Source organism: Thermobia domestica, chromosome 5, assembly GCF_964235325.1.
Source record: "Thermobia domestica chromosome 5, izTheDome1.hap1.1, whole genome shotgun sequence".
NCBI classification, from domain to species: Eukaryota; Metazoa; Arthropoda; class Insecta; order Zygentoma; family Lepismatidae; genus Thermobia; species Thermobia domestica.
In genome coordinates this window covers 184,037,835-184,061,535 of record NC_137458.1, presented here as the reverse complement: position 1 = coordinate 184,061,535, position 23,701 = coordinate 184,037,835, and the positions used below count along the sequence as shown (strand labels likewise).

General features: G+C 38.1%; 1 long non-coding RNA gene across 1 annotated transcript in view; it reads left to right on the top strand.

The window, feature by feature from the left end:
• LOC145684742 (uncharacterized) overlaps positions 1–23,418 on the top strand; it is a 50,641-nt gene extending 27,223 nt beyond the window's left edge. Inside the window, exon 3 of the long non-coding RNA XR_014131379.1 lies at positions 22,615–23,418. This is a non-coding gene — a long non-coding RNA (uncharacterized LOC145684742). The remainder of the gene's footprint in view (positions 1–22,614) is intronic.
• Positions 23,419–23,701: the final 283 nt, after the last annotated feature.

The following is a 23,701-nucleotide window of genomic DNA, read 5'->3' as shown; positions in this document are numbered from 1 at the left end:
CTAACTACAGTACCCTTGTTGTATGGTAGAAAACATGAATGCAGATAGAATTGCTTATCATGGCTTTGTTTCGGGGGTCATGCACGTGCAGCCACATTGATGAAATTTACTCGAGTCGACTTCTGTTTCCCAAAGAGTGCGCGTTAGTGAGCTACAAAAGAACGCGCGTGTTAGTGAGTTACCAAAGAACAAGCGCGTACTCTTTGGGAGAATTTCTTTGAGAGTGTGTGTGGGTGGCGGCATTATTATTACAGACTATGTGGTTCTTCTCATCAGTTACTCTCGGAGTGTAATCTGATGTTTGAATGGATTGTAGAATTATTTGCAATTGTATGACTTCGATTCAAGCACCAACTGTACATCATCTATAAGAAGTATTTTAAATTCACAAAATTTCTTAAATTACAATGATGATATGGTGTTCTGCCCGAAGGTAGGCCTTTGGTCCATGGTAGTTTGCTATTGCCTTTCATAGTATGATGAAGATGTCCTAAGAAGTGAGGAAATGATCAAAATGAAGATTCTGGAAGTGTTCTGGAGGAAGATGCTGAGCGAAATATGGCTTCGATTACGATTGAAATGAATTTAAAAAAAAGAGAGAGAGAGAGAGACTAAAGGTGTTGCTCAGGATTTTTTTCCAGTTGGTGGGATAATGTAATGAAACCACGGACTAATAATTTTAAAAATCGTCATTAATTTTACTCATAAAAATCATAATTTGTGGGTGAAACTGAACGAAGATTTTCTTTAATATTTTAAATTTCGTGTACGTTCATAACATAATTTTTAAAACCACATGGACGTGTAATAAAGAAAATGTTGGAAGCAAAAGCAAAATAGTTTAGAATCACCTGTAGTTACATAACGTAGTGTTTATTAGTAGTAATTAACATTTTGAATAAAATTACGAACAATTGGAAGCAAACCTTAGGGTAAATTAAAGTTTAAAATCCTTTTTATTTTTACATCGTTAGATAACAATATTTTTCAGAAAATGTTTTTTTTTTTTTTTTTTTTTTACTGAAGTCTTATAATTTTGTTACACCATGGAGAAAGGAAACGTTTTAGACCTACAGAAGCCGCAACAACAAGCACGTCTGTTCATCCTAAATACATCATTCCTCTTCCGAAATCAAAAAGTTTGCGACAAATTGCACGTACCAAATGTCGATCTGAAATTTTTACTATTTCTCAAGTTTCTTCAGAGCAAACGAGTCAAAGGAAATGTTAAGTCAAAGAGAAAATTCTTTGATCATCCCGATGAACCATCCACTTCAAGAAAGAAAACTGCAGCTGAGATCAACCAAAACTTCATGCGCAATGTGTCACGAATTGAATGAAGAACCAATTGACGAAGACTGGATTCAGTGCATTAATTGTGAACGATGGTGACATGAGCAGTGTTCGTCTTACGAAGAGGTTTGGCATTCAAGTATGATAGGTGTTGAATGCGCCCTCTTAGGGACAGCAAAATGCACTCTTTGGGGCACTGGTCCTTAAGAGTACGCATTTCGGTTTTTTAACTTTTTAACGTATATCACCATTTCTACATCTAGTTTAAAGTTTTCGATTTCTTACGATGTAGCCTAAACTTCAAATAAAATTATGTACAATTTATATAATTTTTGCTTCATTACTTTCGGAGCTTTTTGAAGATGAATATTAAGTGCGTGCTCTTTGGTAACCTTCCTCTACAATCGCTTATTATGGCAAGGGTGTAGATGACTGATCCAACACCGACATTCCGACATTGGTAAAGGTATCGCAGTAGTAAGCCGAAACTAGTCGAAAGTTTAAAAAAAAAAAAAGAAAAAAAGAATGCCGTAGTTAAATGTTTTTTTTACATGCCTACAAGAACATCCGTGAAAAATAGTGGCCTTTACTAAAAAATCACTTGATTGTTTAATATCATATCTTTTATTGTCCAATTCTGGGCTAACCTATTGACTGGCAAGAGCAAACTGAATGAGTGTAAAACGGTACCGGAGCAGACGGAATTTGTTTTTCTTAAGTATAAGCGTCTACTACTTCGAAAGAAAATAACCTAACTTTACGTACGTAACCTAAGTCAGTATTTTCCTGATTCACATCTGCGGAACCTTTGCCCCGATGTTAACTTAGGATTGGTATTTTGTTCCATTTTTGGCACTTGTAATAAAATTTTCAATGTTCTGGGTATGGTGGATCAGTTATCTACATCCTAGTTATAAAAAAGAACGTTTATACGAACAGGGTATTCTGTCTCACTTAAGACGGATTTATGAAGTATAGACTTGGTAATTTTCTAAATAGTACAGTCTTGGACAAAAAAGGGACAACCGCAATTTTTGATCCATGCCCACCAAGAACAAGGAAATCTAAGAAGGAAAACAATGACATTTAGTTGAAGAAGGACTAGTACTACAATTAATATAAATGTCAATGACTCAATACTCCACACAAAATTCTAATAATCCCGGGGAGAATAAGAGCGGGTGTCCCCTTTTTTGTCCAACACTGTATAACCTCTTTAGTACATTTTACTCTTGTAATTTTAAATTGGTGTAAAAGTGCTTTTTAATAATAATAATATAAATATGTAATAATAATAGCCCTTGTCTCATAATGTCTTCAATAAATTAACATATGGGATAATGCTAAAGTGCATTAAAGAAACTTCTCAACCTGAAGACATAAATGGCATGCTATGAGATTGTTTACTACAATTCACATCAAAATTTGTAGATCCTTTTCCAATTAAAATGATTGAAATCACTTACCAAGCACCTTTTGAAATATAGTATTTTAACTGCCATGGCCCAAGCATCTTCTCAGTTATTTCGGGGAAATTAATTATTTCGTTTTGTATATTGGAAAATGCTTCTCTCATTAAGTAAAAAGATCACTCACTGAAAATGGGCTTAGCTGTGGTTGCGATGGTATTAACAGTACACTTGGCAACATCGCAAATTTCAGTGTCGACGAAGATCGGTTCTTTTCGATTTCGATACATACACCAGGCGGTGTGCAAATAAAGCTTCCCCGGTGTTTGTGCATCTGCCGGCTGCGGCCACCTAGGAGGCATCCGGCATACTATCGTAAACAGGCATGCCAACTTACAGCTCACTGGCGCCATATGCGGATTTTTATTTCTACTTTTATGGTTTTCAGTTGACTTACCCTCGTATGCCCTGTAGCAAAGTTGTAATGACCCAAGCCCTTGAAATACCGATAGTTATTCACGGTGGATTGAATATGTTACATTTTAATTCCCCGATTTTCTATGAATCATCAGTGGTAACTCTTTTTAAAGTCGAATATCCAGAAGATGTCTCATCATCAATTGGGTTTAGTAAATTGGAGCAATCCTTTTCTTTGGAAACTATTTCGGCCGACGACCCGTCAACCGGTTCGTACTTTCACACCATTACGCGTCTGCATACTAAACGTCTGTTATTATCTCACGATAATATCAACCACATCTATCGTACGTTATTTTCATTTGCTAGTGAACCATGGTTCTTTACTAGTCGGAATAGAAAAATCAATACTTCTGAAGAATTTGAAAAACTTTTCACATCATGTCAAAGAAGAGTAGTGCACCCAAGTTTTCTAGATTTTGACGAATTATCTTCACTAGTAGATCGTATTCAGGTTAGACTAGCTTCAAAAGGAAAAACCTTAACTATAATTCCTAAAGACCCGGTTTCTATATTCAATTATCCACTAGCAGAATGTCTAATCTCTTCTACTTACGCCGTAGTAGGAATTAAGTTACCTGTCATAGAGCGGAATATAAGCGACCAAGCTTATGTAGTATCACCTATTGCATTTCGGAAAGGTAACACCATTTGTCATATAGAAATGCCGCAATCATTTATAGTATATCGACAACCAGGGGACCAGCTTTTGTACACTAGTTGTGACATTCATAGTGCATTATTGTGTCTATTGACCCCTCCGCCCATGACGCTTTTACCATATGTTGAATGTATAAAGGCTTAATTAAAAGGCATCACGAAAGATATTAATAAGTTCTGTAAATGGACTTGTTTTGTAAAGCCGCATGAAATGTCTACAAGTTACTTAAACTATACTACTCTATCACTGATGATTACGCATGAACATACCCTAACAGTTACTTGTCCTACAGTTGACATCCCTCTGAGGGCCACTCAGAAAAATGGTGCTATTTTCGTGCAACTCGGTTGTTCATGTACACTTTCTTTTCAGAATGTAACCCTACGTCCAAAGTTTCCTTGCCTCTCGACAAGTACCTTACAGGCTAAAATCCATCATGTGATTCCATCCAAATGGATAACCCAATATCCTTTATCAGCACCAGCAGTTGTTGATTCATTTACTTTATCTGAAGATCCACTACATGAAGAGTCTCGTACGTCTCAAACGTATTCGTGTCGGTGAGAGTCAGCATCAATGTTCTACTATGCATATTTCTTTTGACTCTCGGTGGTTTATATTATCGTCTTTCGATTCGCAAACCTACACCACCCCCTCGAGTAACATGTGCAAATCAAATGCACCAGCGAGCTAACCGATCACCGGAATATGAAACACCACGTATTGCCCAACCTGCCGAATATATGGCTGTATTGTAAACCGGTTGCTGAAAGAAAGCGCATGATTAGTAGATACAAACACTCTATATACAGAAATAAGTATCAGAGAAGAGAACAGTTTTAGTGATTATTTTAGGGCTAAAACCAAAATAATTCAAGGAAGCTTATTCTACTAAACTAATTTTCTTATCCATTTTTACTATATCTATCTGCATTACTTTTGCTTTATTATTCTTTTATTTTGCCTATAGCAAAAAAAAAGAAAAAGTTCTTTTTTATATTTGCATTAAGTAGATTTAGAGCAATCAGTATATTTGTTATCCTATATATTAAGGCATTCATTATGTAAACGTAGGTATTCAAAATAGTATTCGTGATCAATCATTATAATCATTATTATCAAGATATAAGTATTCAATCTTTGTATTATATATTCTATCATGTAGTATTTAGTAAATATTATTGTATAGTCTTGAAATAATGAATTGTAGGAATTCATTAGATGTAGAAATTATGTGTAGGTATTTCTCTTATTTAGTAATAATAAGTACTTATTTAGTAGTAAACTTATGAAATTCATTCAGATGACATTGACGTGAATGGTTAACACCATCTTTTTCAGGCATAACCTGTTCTTTAGTTTTTATTTCAGATAGATAACCTAACCTAACTATGGGCTGAGAAAAGTGCAAATATCTTTCCAGTTGGTGAGATACCTTGATGAATGTTTATGATACTTTGTTTTATTTCAGCTATATGCCGACTGCGTACACAATAGTTCATAACACTAACTCCTACACACACACCTATCATTGTGTATATATCCTACATTTGAAGCATGTTGTTTCTCAACCCTTGCACTTTGAGATCCAAATCAGTTATTGTACTAATTACCAAACTCATGTACTAATTACATTTATAGTTGTAACAAAGGTTTTCAATCACCCCTTGTATCTCTCTATAACCTACTATTAGTAGCAAGGGGTATCTATTTGAATTTCAGTTGTTGGAGCGAAATTCAGATTACATCCTTGCACTAGCATCAGGCGGCCATTTTGTTTCCGGTTGGTCCCGGAAACCAATCTCCATTAGAAATTCTATCCATTGGTTATGCAAATTAATCACTACTTTTTTCAAAAAAAAAAAAAAAAAAAGTTTCACTAAATAATATTTAGTTATCATAACACTATTAGCGGCCGCTTTATGTTTAACTTCTTCCACCATATTATGGGAATATTGACCCCTTGTAAGTGTATATTCATTATTCGCACATGTATTCCTATTGTCATTTCTATTCCTCTTTATATTAATGTTGTTTCTCTTATGAGTTGTCCGCCATTTTGTATCCGCCATCTTGGGTACACTTCCGGGAGGTACACATACATAGTTATGTATATTCCAAGTCCTATGTATCACTAACACCATGTGAGTGTCCGCCATTTTGACACCCCCCCCCCCTTGTGTCACTCCGCCTACCGAGTTCTTGGTTCGAGTTCGAACCAGGACACCCATTCTGGTTTCCAGCGATTGTGCTACTCTTATCATTCCTATCATTCACTACCACCATGTTAACTTGATACTTTCTTAAAGTTCGCCTGAGTGTCTAAGTTCGAACCCCGTCCATTTACATCTACTTACATACTAGTAGCTGTCTAGTGAAGGGCAACTTACACCTATATCTATTCATATATATAGTTATTTCCAAACACCACCAAGTCATAAGTAAGCAGCCAAGCAAGCTTTGAAGCATACATTAGTTAAGCACATATCTTACCTCGCACCGGACCTAAAGACAGAACGGAAGTTCATCAAGAAAATAGTATGAAACGGAGCTGTTGCAACTTTAGTTTTGTTTATTTGCTTATTTGGATTTCATACTTTCAATTTCGTTGCTACATTTTATTGTCAAGTCACTTTTCTCTATTTAGTTTTATTTGGTTAGCTTTCTCAATTTATTTGTGAGTTGTTTTCCTTGCAATGTTATTTAATTTTTGTATATATTTTATTTAATTTTATGTGTTCCTGTTGTTTGAGTGTTACCAGCAGAGCATACACCAACCAATCATACTCCCCATGTCACTACTATCGTTGCTGGGTTGGCGAGTTCCTGGCCTGTTCGAGGTACGACCCCGTTATTCGCATCCGCCCGTTTCTATTATTTTTGCCCTGCCTAGGCTTCGTTAGACTACCAAGCCTCGTTGTGTTGCACGTTTATGTATTTCGCGTTACATGGTATCGTACGGTACTGCATTGGTTTGTATAGATTTGCCACCCGGCCTTCTTAATAATAATAATAATAATAATAATAATAATAATAATAATAATAATAATAATAATAATAATAATAATAATAATAATAATAATAATAATAATAATGCTACTTTTTGTCTTGTACGACTCTCAAATTAGTTTTCTTTTAGCCACTTTGTCTTGCAGTCCTTGTACCGGATACAGTGCTCCATGGAGGAGGCCATGTTTTTTCCCATCGTCACTTTCGTTAGTCGGCCATGTTTTCTTCACAGGCTTGGCCAATCACATTTTGTTTCCATCAACCAACGATCTTCCGCTCTTCTGTTAACGAATTTCCGGCCTGCGTGATTCGTAGCCACACCTAGGCGCCATGATTATATTTTACGTCGCCCTCTTTTTTTTCTACATGGCATTTTTCATGAAATTTTCGGACCCCATTTTTCATTTTTTCGATCTCATACGCCTATGTACGCCTAATAGCCACGATTATGATATTATTTATGCAAGCATTTGTTACTTAGTCCCTTTACGCTTTGTGGCTTATTCATTAGTCCTCACGCCCCCCTCCCTCTCTCTCTGTTACCTCATCTTTACATTTCTTTAGCTCATTGTTGGATTTTTTTTTTAAACATCACGCCTAAGTATACACAGATTAATCTGCAATAAGCACCTTGCTATGAGTTCATTATACTCACCTGCTATCGGGTTCCCTCCGTTGCTTCCTAGCATCTTGTGTATTGTTTCGACTTTGTAACGCTGCTCATGCTCGAACTGCCGATCCCGATTCGCAGTCATAACGCACTTCGCACCCACCGAAACTCGATCTGCGCCCGATTTCTTTTCCGCTCCGAAAAGGTCACTCCCGATCTGCACACTATTGGGCACTCTGCCTTCCACTCCCTGCTAGCGTAGATTGCGTTGTTCCTATCTCGGAACAACCGGTCTCTTATCGGTCCGGATACTCTCTGTTTTGTTTCTACATGAACTAGTGCTATGGTATAACTATGCTCTGCTGGACTAAATATACACTAAACTAGAGACCTGCACGGGCTGGGCCCAGCCCGAAGTCCGGCCCGGCCCGCGGGCCGGGCTTGGGCGGGCCGACTCTGCATTTTCTTCTGGCCGGGCCGGGCTTGGGCTAGCCGACACTGATTTCTCTTCAGGTCGGGCCGGGCTGGGGCTGATCAATTGCAATTCTTTAATAATTATAGACTTTCGTTAAATGATAATTGGAATAAAGCCAAACATTGAAGAAGTGTGGCCGTGGAAAATGCTACAACGGATGCAATAGCTATTTACAGTTTGTGTTGCTTAGCGGCTCCACTTTCACTATAGAGGATTCCAGGCATTGTGCGGTAAATTAAGCTCTGATCTTGACCTTCACTGAACTCAAAATATAACAAGAAGGGGTGGGAATGTTTTGCCTGTCGCTAAACAATATTGCCATCTTTACTTTATGCTAAAAAATCAATTAAGTTAGATTTTTGTTACAAGGAATGGAGTTTTTGTTCTCTCGATGACAGGCAAAGTTCTAGGAGGCAATGATACCATTTGGGAGGCAAGCGTCAGGTTGTGAACAAGAGTTTAGGAAATGTTTCTGAGGGTTAAGTCAAATTTAGTACTAAATTTTGAGAAAGATTGAGGTTCGAGCTAATTTTTTTAAAAAATTATCGGGCCGGGGTCGGGCCAAAAACTTTTAAAATTTATCGGGCCCGGGCCGGGCTTGGGCCAAGAATTTGAAAATCTTATCGGGCCGGGCCGGGCTTGGGCCGAAAATCTCCAAAACTTTTCGGGCCCGGGCTGGGTCGGGCCTAGGTACGTTCTGGCTGGATCGGGCTCGGGCCGAAAAATTCGGCCCGTGCAGGTCTCTACACTAAACCTGTGTTATTCATGTACTGCATAAATTCTTTTTTTTTCAGCTCAGATTTTTTTTCGCTCTTGGCGGGTAGTTTCTATCTTTACCACGTTTACCATTCTGTTATTAATTCTGCTTTATTTCGTTTCATGCATTTTTGGATCCATGGTTAGCGGTTCTCAACCGTTGGACCGCGGCCCGCGGTACTCCATGGTTTCCCTTTGGGTTTTCCCCTGGAATGGGAATTTTTTCAGTGGGGGATGCAAGCATTTTGCTCTGAACAGTCCGCCGCTGTTCACTATGGGTATGCTCTACGCCGCTATATGCTATAATCTCTGCAAGCGCAACTCTATTGCATTTGGATCTTGCGCGTTGGTGTCTTCGCTAGACACTCCACTAAGGTGACATAAGCTGGTAGTACTTCGTCCTACATGTGTTATGCTACTGTTTCGTGATTGACAATATTACTGAACTTGCTGTATTACCTTTATCTCGCAACCAATAATACTCTTGTATTTACACATGAGTATATGTAATATTCACGTATATGTTTATATATTTTCTCATATCTACTATTGGCCCAAGGATGGTCTATATTGTGCATGGCTCGGTCTTTCCCAAACTTTACTGCTGCTCGGCACACTTGTGTTCGCGTACTATGCTTTGGGAAACGGCGACCCTAAAGATGACACGTCTACCCTCACAGAACACGGATCTTTGGGTGCAGTGAACATATTATTTTAAACTCATTTTCGTTTTAGTATATATTTTTATTTTCACGTCCCGAAATCCCATCTTCTATGACGGTCGACAGCATCGTTATTTATATTAATCAAAATATTTTATTCATATATTGAAGCTATTCATAGTGTTTGTTAAGTTATAGAATTCTTTATATAGCTTCGCCGTGTCTATATATAGATATGTACTTATACTTCCTGACGAACTTGTTTTATTTTTGTAACATTGCATTTATCGTATTGCTGATTTAAAGTGCTTCGTTCAAAGTTAAACGTCAATTTGTAATGTGAAATATCATTATTGTGTCCATTAGTATAAATAGAGTATAGTGTATTTAAGGTGTAGTGCTCTCAAACGGGTCGGGTCGACCCGACTCGGGTCGGGTCAGCTCGTGTCGGGTCAGGTCAACTCGGGTCGGGTTGTCGGGTCAGGCTACTCGGGTCGGGTTGTCGGGTCGGGTCAGTCAGGTCAGCTCGGGTCGGGTTGTCGGGTCAGGCTACTCGGGTCGGGTCAGTCGGGTCAGCTCGGGTCGGGTTGTCGGGTCAGGCTACTCGGGTCGGGTTGTCGGGTCAGGCTACTCGGGTCGGGTTGTCGGGTTGGGTCAGTCGGGTCAGCTCGGGTCGGGTTGTCGGATCGGGTCGATCGGGTCAGCTCGGGTCGGGTCAATCGGGTCGGGTTGTCGGGTCGGGTTATCGGGTCGGGTCAGTCGGGTCAGCTCACTTTGGTCAACTGAGTTTAGGTTGAGCTTTAACTCGGCTGGAGTCGAAAGCTGCTTTTTCACTAGATGCCTAATTAAAAATAGCAATTTTCAATTGATTTTATAGAAGCCATAAATCTATTTTGAACACTTGCAGCTAGTGTTTTTATGGTAAATGCTTATTTTTGTACTTGTGTGTACTTTAATTTGTAAATGTGGAAGATTGATTTTACCAATCGACTGTAATATTAATATCTACGCCAATATGGAGTCTGGATTTAGAACAAAACTAGAAGTTGTTTAACACGTTGCTGCCAAGGGTGAATTTTGTTGTTCACCGGTAAAGTGCCAAGCGTACTTACTTACATTATTCTTGTTTTGTTCATATTTTTTAAACATAATATTAATATTGAAACATAATCTAAGGCATGGTAGTGAATCCGCGTGCATAAAAGTTGGGGGTCCGATCGGACCTACGTGTGTATATTTTGTTTATGGGCAAGGGGATAAATTACAGTTGAACTGGCAACTCTGTTAGAAAGTTATTTGTTTATTACTACATGTGCAGAAGTGAGAAGTGTGGATATATTCATCTTGCTTTTAGTGCTAATGAGTAATATCTTTGTGCAATGAAAAACGAAGAAATATGCGCAGAACTCGGTCTCATTAGTAATAGCAGTGTAGTGATCTAGACTTTTCTGAAAATTCAGCAAATGACAGGGACACTGACATCTTGTGAAAATAAATTGGAATAAATAATGAATCCATTGTTAAACTTTTCAACATGTCACTGAAAAAGCAAAACATAGGTCCGATCGGGTCTACAAAAGCAACAAATGCTTGATACTTGGTATTTAGCGCCCCTAGCGGCGTTAATAATCAATGTCAAAGGCCAAAACCTACATGTGTAATAAAAACACTACAGTTCAATAACAGTAAAGACAGGATTTAACAATACAAGTACTCTAACGTCAATTCGACGAATTAGAAATTGTGGGTACGATCGGACCTACAAGAACATTTTCTTAGATCACTCCAGTAGGTCCGATCGGACCCACATGGCAGCTAACGTGTTAAGCAAGGCTAAAAGAAAGATTGGATATGGACGACCAAGCCCAAGCAGGGCTGCGGTGGCTTAGTGGTAGAGAGTTCATCTCTGGTGCACGGTGTCCATGGTTCGATCCCATCTTGTGCTAAGTAGGCTTTGTGGTGGAGAAACGCCGTGTAGTGGGTTTTTTCGGGGTTCTCCTGTTTCCTCTCACTTTCTTCATTCCACCGATTTCATTCATTTCTCATGGTCACCATCTCCCTTAGCCTCGGTGCAGAATCGAGGGACCTTAAACTGAATATTTCATTTTATTTCACCAAGCCCAAGGACATCGATACAAGAACAAGATAAAGATTGGATATGCAAGACGAATTGCATAGTAATCTTGCTCTTGGCCTTGTTTTGGTTATCACCAAGTAGCGATGAGCATATTGTCTTGCTTTCCGTATAGTATGAAAGACCATAATCAAAATCACACTTGGTCTTCATTTGCACCGATGAGGCGAGCTTTCTTGCCTCTTGTATAGCATGAAAGACCACCAAAACTACGAAATGCAGGACCAAGACTTGACTGCAAGACAAAGAATAAGACGCAGTATTGATGACCAAGACCCAGGGAGCGAATTGTTTGAATTTCATTTGTTGGGCTGAAAGTGATGAAATAAAATTAGTACTTTGTAATTAAATATCATATTGTATTTTTAAATTTTAAATTACAAAATTCATATTATGTATCTTCTTACGTGTAATTATATATACTGTAAAATACGTTTTAATTACCAAGAAAGAAAAATCAAAGTGGCACGGGTCCCGGAATCATAAGAACCTATTTTGGAATGAAAGTTGAAGGCTTTCCTGTTCTCCTGTTTCCTCAACCCTTATCATTGTAGTTAAACGATTTCCTTTTGTCTCCGCCAAGAGACTATTGCTATTGCCTTCCGAGAAGACCCCCTGCCGTCCAAGCAGGTGAGAACACTGACCTTGAATAAAAATTTCGTCACATAGAACTAAAGCAAGAAAAAAAATAAACTTCTCCCACGTCGGAAATTGGTATCAGTTATAAAAAGAAATAACCTAACCTCAAAAGTGCCAAATATTCATTAAGATGCATATACAAATCCACCGCTTGATCTAGCTAGTGGTTAACGTGTCAGACTTCGGTACACGTGGTCCGGGTTTAATTCCCAATGGGAATGCATTTTGGCGTTCACGCAGTGTCGTTGACCATAGTGCTCTCAAACGGATCGGGTCGGATCAACTCGGGTCAGGTTGTCGGGTCGGGTTGTCGGGTCAGGCTATTCGGGTCGGGTTGTCGGGTCGGGTCAATCGGGTCAGCTCGGGTCGGGTTGTCGGGTCAGGTCAATGAGGTCGGATCACGGTTCGGGTCAGTCGGGTAAGGTCGGGTCATCGGGTCGGGTCAGTCAATTCGGACCACGGGTCGGGTCGGGTCGGTCTTCAACCCGACTCGACCCGACCCGTTGAGAGCACTAATTATGGTACAATTTAGTTTTTTTTCAATGCTTCTGCATAGTTAAGCAAAGTTTTTTTTTTAATTTCTTTATTCAATTCTTTTTTGTTCAATTCAAAAGTTCAGTTTCACTTATATTTCCTTAATTTTTGTTTAAATGCCTATTGTTTAGACTGCGTGTCACTTTTCACTGTTCATTATGCTTTGTATTACAATGTTGCTACATTTCTGAATATTACAACCCAGTAATTTGAATCTTATGGTTTCAACCAAATCTTATGGTTGAAATGATGATACTTTACACTTTAATGATGTATTTTTATATTGCAATTCTTATGTCAAGCACCGCAGCATGGTTGCTGCACATTCATACAGTCGCTGTGATCACATTAAATCGATTAGATTCATGTATTAGTATACTTGTTTTCTCTGTACTTTACTTTTATTCTTTATTGTAGTCCATGTAACATTTGTGATTACAGAGAACTTGTATCATTAGTATACGACGTACCACTCATATGTCATAGTGTATTCAATAACTTCAGTAGTTTAATTGCTAGTTTCAGTACGTACTTCCATTTGTAACACAACCTTTCTGATATGAGTTCTCCAACTCTATGCCATATTGAAGCGTCGAGTTGCACTCAGTTTCACTTAAATTGTACTCATTCACTACATTAACCCTTTCAGTGCCAACATTATCCTCTCCAAGCGGGTCGCTTGGAAAACCCAATGCGGGGAGATGTCATGGGCTATATTTCGTGACAATTCTAAATACGCCTGGGTTCTTGATTCAATTCTCATTAACTTTATTGGAAACAAAATTTTAAAATTTCTTTCTTTGTTCTACATATGCATTGCTTATAGGAACAACAATCTTAATGTTTGATTGCTATTTCCTTTAAATTGTCCAATTTAACTCAAGGAGTGAGTGATTCAAGAAGAGAGATAACGGTTGGTTGACTAATGCATTCTAGTTTCATCCAAACCTGAAAATTATGTAAACACTTCGTTTTCTTTTTGACGCAAAGACATCGGATGATTAGTCGAAGAAACGCAAACAACAAACAATTCAAGGTTATGTTGTACGACCAGTGCATACGTGACCTAGTTTGCAAGAAACAGGACATTGGCTCGATATGAATCAAGTAATGCCACAATTCAGGAAATGTCAGTATGATAATGTCATAAAGTTTGAGATAGGAGTGATGTGAAGCTTCCGATCAAGTGAGATACCATCTCCCGAATATCCGACTTCTCCCTCTCCCTCCTTAGACAATCACTTATTTTGATTGTTCTTGTAAACAGATTCCGGATAAGCAATTGCGTATGTCTCTTGTCCTATCTTTCTTCCCTCCTCACACTGACACGTGAAGAGGAGACTCATCCTGCTTTCTGAAAAAATCCAGAATATCACACCACCACATGCGTCACCAATGACGGAGTTGGGCATAATAAAATGACCGAACCCGTGAAACATAGTGTGAGATAGTTGAGTGCGATTGAAAGTATAGTGTTCGTCAAGTGTCAACACCTTGTACGAAGCCTAACATCAGTTTTCAGGTAAATATGTTTCTGTTTTAAGTTAATTTTGTTTTCGGCAGGCAGCCTCGGAACAAATTCAATATGGCAAAGTTCTAGTGGAGAACTCTCAACTAAATACATTATCGGTCAAATGTTAGAATAACTTAACTCTTTAACTGATTGCAAACGATTTCAATTAATATCTGTCATTGTAATTTGTGATTTTGATTTTTACTTTATTATGTTATTACTTAAACTTGCAGACAGACAAGATGTCATAAGTTGTCAAGTCTTTCAAAATATTGTCTCAGTACTCCTCTGATATATTCTGAGTTTTGCATACTATGTTTTCTTCTTTCTCTTTTCTTGTTATCTTTATTTTATTTTAATAAATTGTATATTGATAAATGAAGAAAGAGAGTTCTTCCTTTATACTGGACCTAGACCCATCCTTTCTAGAATAGCAGTATAGGGTACAACTAGATGGCTGTATCTTGAACTCTATATCCCTAGACAAAATTTAACCCGTAGTATCTCACGTTTCTCTGCCTTCTGGCCGGAAAAACAGAGCCGTGAGAAGAGCAGTCTTAGGATAGTGGCTTGAGCAGTCGTTTCGTGAGTCAGGGATCCGCGGTTCGAGTCCCTCCGACGAAATTCATAAAAATTTTATAATTTACAAAGTTGATATTTCTGATGTATTATAACATGAAAAATAGTCAATTTCTCTTGGTGTTACAAGTTAGAGTTGAAACGACTTCCTTCACAGGGGGAAAACTAGCATGACGTCACAGTCTACACTCTCGATTCCTACTGTTTGAAAACTTCGCGTGTTTCGCAAACAATTCATGAATACAAAACGGTCATCCTTAAGGTCTAGTATGAGTCATAAGTTTGTCTGAAACGACATTGTGTTTCTACGTTCTTCCACTCTTACTAAAAATAATAATATTTCCGTTTGTCATTTTCAACACGTTCCATATATTCGCTCAACCAAAATTGGTAAATACGAACCATTCTGTTTTTGTACATATATATTGTTAAAATATTAATATAACGAAAATATAATCCTATGTCTTTTACGCAAAGAAAGGACGTTACTATGAATCGTGACGAAGGCAAATTATACTTAGTTTCTCTTAAGGGAATTGAAGGTTCGATTTTCATATTGTCCAGTAGCTGACAACTTCTTTTCTCCCTCTTTTCCTTCCAAAATATCTCTTATAAGGCAATTCATCTTTATAGAGAGTCCAACAAATTTCTTTTGATTTTTCTTAACCTTAGTATGCTTATTTGTATTGGAATAGGACACGTAATATTTAGGTCCCAAATATTCAGTATTATTATTATTATTATTATTATTATTATTGTATTAAAAGTTTTATAGTTGCCCTAAATTTGGAAAACTTACTTAAACGTAGGAATTTCGGAGAAAGGTTCCCGTACCTTCAAGACACATCTCTGCAACTACCCACATTTTAAACAAAAGCTTTCCACTAACGCTTCATGTAGAGCGTGTCCTACTGTATGTTTTAAGAAAAATAACTGTAATAGAAATAATTGAATATCACTCAACAGTAAGGCATAAACTATACTAATTTTTAGGATATGCAGAGGTAATTATAAAAGCTTTGCTAAAAAGATACCTACACTGACCATAATTCAATGAGCTGTAAAATACAAAGTAACAAAAAGCTTATAAGATTCCGTGTACAGAGCAATTGCTACTTAAACAATGGAAATGCACTATTTCGAGAATCGTAACAAGACGAGAAATGTTTACGATACGTTTCGTCTCGTCTTGATTCTCATCTCAGACACGACATGATAATTGGAGTTACCCTTATCCCGTCTCGAATGTAAAATGTTAATTCTTATGTTATTCTGTTTGTTTTAGAAACAAGATAAGAAATTTCTCTTCTCGTGGGCAATATTAAACAAAACAGAAATATTCTTGCCAAATCTCACGTTTCTGCTTGTAACGGTATGACCGGAGCGATAATTAGCCACTAGATTTTAATCTTCTACGGGATAATAATAATTATTATTATTACTATTACTATCCCTGAAGATTTGATAGTTTAAGTATTGAAACATCCGAGTAGTCAAATATCTGAATACAATAAAACGTGTGTCATCGTCGATCAATCACCATCAAACATCCTAAAGTAAAAAAACACCCGACTAGGATTCGAACCACGGACCTCCACATTACTGATGCAGCGCCTTGACCGCTCACCCACGATCACTACGCCGTAAATGATTCGTCTTTAGTCGTGTTACGTTAGATTTCTTTGCCTCCGCTTACAAAGTTGTATTTTATAATTCCTCGTTTCAGAACGTGTTTCGGATTTCTTTTATGATTATATAAGTGAATAATCTTCGGCAAAGTTTATATTAATAACTTGAGTTGTTCTTAAACCTTTGGTTCACAAGTTTGTTTCTTCTCCACACGAAACTACAGATATGACAATTTAATTCTCATATTTTGCACTTGCTTTCAAAGGAGTCACATTAACTGGTAAAGCAATTTTTTCGTCAGGATTCATTAATTCTGTGATAAAACACGTCAAGAAATTAGTTGAATGAAGGATGGAAGAGTTGATATCAAAGTTGAGTACTGTAAGCTAATGAAAAGCATGTAATAACGTCTCGTGTTTGAAAATAATGTCAGAAACTTTTAATTCACTAACTGGCATTAGATTTGGTTCAAGCTTGAAGATCTGGAATGCACAAACTCAGTGTAGCTAAAAGGAGAACGCAAGAAGAATGGAAGAGATTCGAAGGTAGGACCACGAGCTGAAGAATCCCCTCATCTAACAAGTCAACACGTTTTATAAGTTATAAATTTGCATGCAAATGATACCATTATACGTTTGTGCAATCAATGTTTTGCTCTTTTTCCCTTCAAACACGTAACATGTATACGACGATTCGTTTCGCTTTCCAATAGAGCTTTGAAAGACATGATTTGTGTTTGAGTATAGGATCTTTCGTTTCCTTTAAAAAACAGTTCTAACAAATACAACTCAATTCACACACACCAGTAAAAAACTATTACTGCCTTAGCAAATATTCCTAAAAGAGCGAAACTGTATCATGCACCCGGCGTAACTAACGGGAGTGTGGTGAGGCCTACAGCGAAAAGAGGCTCACTGAAGTTTCGTAATTCCACTTTGGAGGTTTTTATATAAATTCACACTTTTTCCTCAATGTCTAAAATGCAACTACTTTAGCCTTAGATGAAAAAGAAGTTGTGAAGGAGCTATAGACTGTGAAGTCTACTGAAAAGATTTATCACGTCCTTGCAGCAGCAACTTTAAGTTTTCGAACAGTAATGAAGAACAAGATTGATTGAAAGTTTACCTTAGAATGAAATATCTAAAGATCTAATCTTATATAACTCTCATTGATAGTAATATTCCGTATTTGTTTAGACGCCTATTCTTTTATAACTTTACCTATACTACATGGGGTCCTTGGTTCGATCCCCGCTCGCGCCGAAGGAACTTTGTTATGGACAAACACTCTGTGCATGAGTTTTGTCGGGTTTCTCCCGTTTTCTCCCACTTCTTCATTCCACGATTTCATTTATTTCTCACTATCAATGTCACCATTAGCGTAATCGGTATAATCATGGGACGTAAAACTTAAATATTTCATTTCATTTTTCTTTTATAACTGTATCTCACTTTTCCTGTGACGAGGGCAACATCTAAGCGAGCATTCACTGGATTAAATCACTAAAACCTACAGATGGTGATCAGAAAAATGGAAACACCTGAACGAAATTGCAACTTACTAGATTAATATGGTGTCGGGCCACCTTTCGCCTTCAGAACAGCCTTGATGCGATGTGGGATGGAGGCATAGAGGTCGTGAATGGTAGCAAGTGGAATTTTACACCATTCCTCGTGCAGGGTATCGGCCAGTTCTCTGAGAGAGGATGGAGGTGGAAATCGTCGCCGGAGGAGATCTAGGGATTGGGCGGGCCAGGGAAGGTGTTGAACTTCATCCCGATGTTCCTCAAACCATGCTGCAACAACGCCAGCTGTGTGAATGGGTGCATTATCATCCTGGAAGATGGCGTCATTGTCCGGGAACAACATCCGGACCATAGGATGCAAGTGGTCTCCTAAAATTGCGATATAATCGTTGGCAGTGATTCGTCCGCTAAGTGTGACCACAGGACCCAATGAAAACCATGATATGGCGGCCCACAGCATCACCGAGTCGCCGCCATGTTTCACAGTTGGGCGGAGACACTGCAGATCATAAGCTTCTTTGGGCGTTCTCCACACATAAACACGGCCGTGGTTGGGAATAGGGTGAAGGATGACTCATCCGACCATATCACACGTTTCCAGTCCTCAACGGTCCAAGTTGCATGGTCGCGGCACCATTTGCGGCGTGCGAAAGCGTTATGGTCCCTGGTGAGCGGTTTGGCCCGTGCAACACGACCCCGTAAGATCATGTCATGTAATTCGCGGCGGACTGTGATTGTCGAAACAGGGTGGGGGAGGTGCTGATTGAGTTCCTCCGTCACTTGCTTCGCAGTGGCACGACGGTTCTGCGTGACAATGCGCTTTAATACCCGGCGTGACCTGTCACTCATGATTTTCTTCCGCCCACTGTTCCGCTTCCCCGATGTGGTTTTCCCGTGTGTTGTGTAGGCCGTCATCACCTTCGACACTGTCCCACCGACACACCTAACACAGTAGCCACTGTCGTCACACTCACTCCACATACCCGCGCACCAACAATTTGCCCTCTTTGAAAATCTGAGAGGTCTCCCATTTTACACTACCTCCGTCAGCTGCAGCCACTGGACACTGCTGTTCCACTGCGCCTGACGTAGTATGGAGACCGACCTAACACACCACCACCAGCGGTCCGGCGCTGCGGGCGCCACGACACCACTGCCAACTCATACATCTAACGTGTTGCCAACTACAGGTGTTTCCATTTTTCTGATCACCATCTGTATATTTATAGCACAATTGTGCAGATGAAGTTGAGCCCTTTGGAAATTTTTAGCATGGAAAGCAAAAGAAGGCAATACATTGATATCGAAAAAGTAATTAACGAATTCCTCTCCAAAAAAGATCACCTGTACAGTTATTTTTCAAATGGTAAATTATAATTATACTTACGCTGGTTGAAATTTTTCCATAGTTATGGGGGCAAGACACTGAAACCACCCCTAACGAGAGGTGAAAATGACATGTAAAAGACGTCAAATACGAACGATATTAGTGTCAAATTCATCTGCAAAGATGCATAGTGACACTGTGGATGCTGCGTAAGTCCAAATTAAGCCTTGGTTGGCATAGAGTTGACAATGGGACAGTGACAGGCAAAAAGAATCGAAAATATCCTATATTTGTGTCGAATGGATAGTTTTCGGGATCTCTGACATAAAAGGTGATATTTCAGATGTGGATATGTCCAAGGTGGACCCTATTGGCATGAGGTCATAGGGGAAACCAATGAAGACTTCAGAACAGTTCCTTTTTAGTGCCTTTCAATATACTGCGGGTGAAAAGTGATAATGCACAAATAGTATCACACACGAAATTAACGGAGATACAACTTCTGGCGGAAACATTACTAACTACTCGCACCCTAAAATTTTCACTGCTTTGCAGGGGCGGAAACAAGGCTTTGCGAGGGCATGTTTTACTAAAATGTCTATCATCATCTCTAAAATTAGATATAATTTACAGAAAAGTAGTGATTTCGCGGGGAACGAGGTCTGGATTGCCAAGGCTGCATTCTGTGTATGTCCCTGCTGCTCTGAATTGTCATAAGCTCCCCTTCAAACCTAAGACGTAAAATGTAATTAAGAAACGTATAATATAGAATACAATATATATAGAAAATGTGTTGTTGTAAATAAGAAATACAGTAGAAAATAATTATAAAACATAATGTTGATGCACAAGCTTTTTATTTAACAATCATACTTGAATGTAAAATATACTTTTAAAAGAATATTCCATTTATGCAAGGCTACAAACGAGTGAGGAGTGCCATCTGGTAGCCACTATTCATCTGTTTGAACCAGAAAACTATGAATTTGACACCAATATTTTTCGTATTCTATTACTTTTTTTTACTTATAACCCCTTTCCCTCGCTGGAATGGTTTCAGTGTCTTAGCCCCCACAGTTGAGATAGTAATTTATACGTATAGTAAATTCGTTAGAAATTCCTCCAAGAGTCAATGTTGCACTGTACTTTTTTTCTGAGTTAAACTTTCTAAATATATATACATACATTACAGTAAGAACTGAATTTCTATTAACGCCTGACTGTCGTCGTTGTGCAAACATTCATGATGATATGCCGTACGGAAATGAGTTACATTAAGGTTGTAAGATTTAATATCAAGTTTGAAACAACGCAAGTTAAAGAAACGCATGTAATAACAAATATCATATTTCAAAATAATTTCGAATTAAACTAGCTGTGACTACATTACTTCAAAATTGAACTTGTGGAATGCACAGTATGAGCGTAGCTCAAAAAAAATAATCAATAGGAATGGTCTTGATTCCAAGCTCGGACTATACACGTAGGAGTAACTTACATTAACCATTCACTAACAGACAATGACGCACAGGGTTTGGCACTACTTTATCAGATGGTTCTATCAAATATAAGCTAATTAACACAATAGTAACAAATTTTACTGCCCTAAAAAGTGTTCTGAACAAGGAGAAGTTCATTATGTACATTGTAACTAAGTTACAAGAGGTTTATATCCTGTCAGAACGGAGCATCCACCAAGTCAACTTTTGGAATATCCCACTAAGTTAGCTTTCAACGTAGCTAAAGGAAACTTATGTGAATAAGTACAGAGTCTCCGTAGCAGAATGGATAAAGTCATTGTTCGATAACTACAGGGTTCGCGGTTCGAAACTCGTCTCGGAAACTGCAGGTTTTTTAAATTCCTAATTCCTCAGATCTCAAAATCTTTCTCTCCATTCGTAATCATCTGATCCTCTGAAAAGTGTTCTCCACCTTAGTTCGACAACTGCCTAGTGTGGTCCTCGCAGTTCGAAACCTTCCCCTCTTCTGTTTCACAAAATCACAATTTTCGTCATAATACAAGTGCTGTCCGATCATTTTCCCCCAGTTCTAAATCTGTGTATATAAATCATTCCTCTCTGTCTCCATATTTCAATCTCTCTCTGAATGTCGCCCAGGAAGTCATATGGCTTGAGATCAAACCTTCGACTCTTGAAACCAAATGTAAGCTCTTTAGCAATGTGCTATCGTAACTCTATAGGTTTGTTGTTAAAACCAGTGTCTTTTAGACTTTATTCGGGGGGGGGGGGGAGGAAGAGATTCTCCGGCGACATAAGATTTTCACTTTTTATTAGTGTATTACTATACATTTGATCAAAAAATACGTATTTATGAAGCTCAAGAGAGGGGGAATTACACCCTCCTGTCCTGCCCAAATGACGCACCTGAAAAATTTGCTTGCACTTACTGAAAAGAAATTAAATGAATCATTGAATAAAACTCGTTTCTGTCCGTAGATATTTTAGAGCTCTTGGCAATTTCCATAGATTTCTTAGGGAGCATCTTACTAGCTTGACTCTTTAAAGAAAGAAAAGAATGAAACTAAAGATATTTATGAAGCTCTGGGAAGATTGTGTGACTTTCCTTTAATTTAGGCTCTTAAAAATATTTCAGAACAAACGAATGGAAAAGACTGTTTTAAAGCTATAACGTTGTAAACTTGATTCCTGTTTCTTTTTCAGCTGAATGGAAAGAGTGTACTACGTCACACACACTGCTTTAGACAAGGAGAGGTGGAGGACGGGAAGGAGTTGGAATAAATACTAGAAGCAACTAATCGATTGATACATGTATTGCGGGAATGCATAAGAAAACTGGGCAAGAGTTTGTTATTCATTTGGACTTAGAATTTTTGTAACAAATTTTATGCCGCGGACTGTACATTATAGCTGCCGCCCCTCAAAAACGACGGCCCCCCTACACAAACCTGCTGGCTACACCCCTGCTTCGACATTTACACGTATAAATATATTTATTTGTTTCAATTATTTATGTAAAGAAATGTTGCGTAGTGACATTTTGAACTGCGCTCTGTGATTTGTTTAGAAATTAATATAACTATTTTATACGTAAAGGAAAAAAATATTTTAGTTATATTTAGTTCCAGAAATAAAGATGATAAAAGGCACTGTGCTGACCACACTCAAAATAACTGAAACCCATCTCGTTGATCATAGCTGTTTATGGACTAAAATTAAAGATAATTCAATTTAGTTTACAGCTGCAAACCTCGTCATAATTTTTATTAATATTAAAATTTAAAATTTTTTACTTTACGTTTGTAAAATTCTACTTCATCTTTTTCGCTTGGTAACAACAAGATCAACAACAAAATTTACAGAATGACGAATCGATTACAATTGTAATCTTATTTTTCTTTCAGTTGTTGTCTTGCCTACTCAAAGAACACAAGCAAAGCACCAAGAAGTTTCAAATACGGGTCATCTGGGTGGTAGTTTTGTACGGATTCAATGAACTACGGAATAACGTAGCAGAAACTTCCTACTGTGTAAATATATATTGCTAATATTGGTAAGTTTCATGCTTGTAAAACAACGTAGCTGTTTCTTCTTTCTATTAAGATTTACGATATTTCTATCGTATCTTGTCTGAGCTGCATAACAAAAGATATTACATTTATCGATTTAAGGTTAGGGATTGGTCCTTCAAAACATTTAATTAAATCGAGAGGTGATATAAAGATACTATTCCTCGAAAAATATGTATTTTCTTTTGTGACAGATGATAATACTATTTATACTTCGAGTTTGACTATTGAATTCACATAGTTTGGAAATCGTTTCACACTGTGAAACGATACTCATTTCTTTTATTTTGATATTGGTACTGATAACTCGTCTAGTATATGCAGCAAGTGACACTCTTAGCCATAGACTAGAAACTTGTAGCAATGTAACACATATTTGGCAGAAGTTGAGTGAATTGTTAAGCAAAATATGCCGCCTTTATCCTTCGTCCTTCAGTGACTCCAATTTAATCGTTTATCCTGATTTTGACTATTATCCTACCACTAACAAGGAAAGTACTTGGGCTCCAACGGGTGAATACGCACAGAAAGGAAACCTTGTGTAATGCTAGCACCCCGGAAGCAAATAGTGACCTGCGTTTTTCTGCAAAAAGAGGTAAACGTTAGCAACAGCAGGGCAAAGTGGAGCACATGCCGTAACTAGTGGGAGTCTATAAACTCTCATCTCGGGTCATTTTTGCGGAAAAGGGTTGGGTGGATGGAATAATCGGCAAACAAGTATCCCATTAAAAAAAAAAAAAAGAGGTACACATGTTAAATGAAAAAGTTGTGTCCCAGAGTCCCTTGGAGAGTCCCAGACAGAGTGCAACCAAAATTATCGCATAGTAAGGGAGATCAAGTAGTATATCGTTGGAAAGGTATTATGGAAACAAACAAGATGAAGCAAGTCCCGAGACTACGCTCATACTGTACAAAATGGTTG